The sequence below is a fragment of the Silene latifolia genome, chromosome 10, assembly GCF_048544455.1.
Source record: "Silene latifolia isolate original U9 population chromosome 10, ASM4854445v1, whole genome shotgun sequence".
In the NCBI taxonomy this organism is placed as follows: Eukaryota; Viridiplantae; Streptophyta; class Magnoliopsida; order Caryophyllales; family Caryophyllaceae; genus Silene; species Silene latifolia.
In genome coordinates, this window is record NC_133535.1 from 114083534 (window position 1) to 114085324 (window position 1791).

The 1791-nt window shown below is 42.9% G+C and overlaps 1 non-coding gene across 1 annotated transcript; it reads right to left on the reverse strand.

The window, feature by feature from the left end:
* Positions 1 to 740: 740 nt before the first annotated feature.
* Positions 741 to 847, reverse strand: LOC141609549 (small nucleolar RNA R71). The gene has a single exon (XR_012527469.1). It is a non-coding gene; the product is annotated as a small nucleolar RNA R71 (small nucleolar RNA).
* Between the last annotated feature and the right edge of the window lie 944 nt (positions 848 to 1791).

Sequence of the window (1791 nt, forward strand, 5' to 3'; positions counted from 1 at the left end):
TCAGAACGACGGGTATCAAATTTTGGTGCCGTTGCCGGGGAGGCAATTTTTCTAATTTTTAGTTGTTTTTATTTAGTCTTTCTTTAGTTTAAGGGACATCTGTTCCTTAAACTTTTCTTATATTCTTTTTGTAGTTTCTTCTTATGCGCAGGTCACAGGGTGGTGAACTAGTACCATTCAATCCCGAGATTGAGAAATCCTTGCGTGAGTTGAGACGATCATCTAGGATATTGCCGACGGAGGAAGAGCTGAGTACTCTGTCTAGTTACTACGAGAACGAGCTGTTCGAAGAAGATCCACCTACATCTCCTGCTTCTACGTCTTCGGCTGAGACAGTCACTTCTCCAGAAATTCCAGTCATGGCTGAAGAAGCAACTATAGCAAGTCATTCTGAGCCGACAGCTGCAAATCTCTACAAAGGATTTGAACTACCAGGGGAGGCAAGAAAATTCGAGCCAAAGCCTTCCTATATTAACTTGGTTGAGAGAAACCAATTCGAGGGAGCTGTAAATGAAGATGCAGCCAAGCATATGGAGATTTTTATCGATTATTGCTGCTCTATACCCCCGCCGACCGGTGTGACCCAGGACCAGATAAAGGAGACCATGTTCATTTTCTCTCTTCGTGATGTTGCGAGGGAGTGGTATAGAGATCTGGATCGAGCTGCTCATGGGATCACCGACTGGAATTCATTTGCCTTTGCATTCTACAAGAAATACTTCTCTGCCTCGAAGACAAACGCCATTAGAGCTTAGATCACGAGCTTTAAACAGGGACCTGATGAGAACTTCCATGAAGCATGGGTCCGTTTCAAGAAGCTGGTGCAAACCATTCCGCACCATGGGTTCGAAAAATGGAGTCTTTGCAATCAGTTCTATAACGGGCCGTATGACGATCAGAGGGCTATTTTGGATGCTGCAGCCAATGGCCGATTTGCTGAGAATCTGGGAGAGACTAAGGGATGGAAGATCATTGATGACTTAGCCACCCACAAAGCTGAGTATGGAAATTCCCGAGAAAATCAAATGAGAGCTGCTGAATCTTCTTCTGTAGCTGCACTAGAAGCTCTCTGATGCGTGTCTTTTATATGATGTTTTACATCCCATTTTACACGCATTTCAGAGCTCATTCATGTAGTTTATGCTGCATTTCTCCCTATTTCCGTCTACTTCCGTATTTTGTACATTATTGCAGAAATGTGAAGAATCCAGTGGAAATCGAGCTAAATCCGTCCCCGAGTATCCTGCATTGCATATGACTTGAAGTATTCACCCGAGGAACGAGCTTGGTGCGCAATTCAAAGCCCAAAAGACAAGTCCACGAGTTTTAAGAAGTCAAGTAGCAGCTCAAGTAGTTGATCGACCATCACCTTCAGTCGATCGACCAACCCTCGGGTTACAGAAGCTACTGTTCACTGCCAAGCAGTCGATCGACCCCTCACATCAGTCGATCGACCACGATGCTATTCCAGACGAGAATTAAAAGACTGAGGAAACGCAAGCCCATGATGCTAGGTTTAGGAAATAAGAAGTTACGTTAATTGCTATATAACGTAACCTAGAAACATTCAGTTGGTATCTAGTTTTTGATCAAGTTTTATTCAGTAGTTTTACATCGAGTTTCACATACGGTTCTTTATAGTTAATTAGGGTTTGGGATTATTGTTGAGCATTGGATCTTTGGTTCTTATCAATCTTTCCGCTGCAAATTCGGTATTCATCTACCCCAATTTCAGTTTATTGCTTTGCTTTATCATTAGTATAGAATTGCTAGCTAGATTCCCGCAACCAA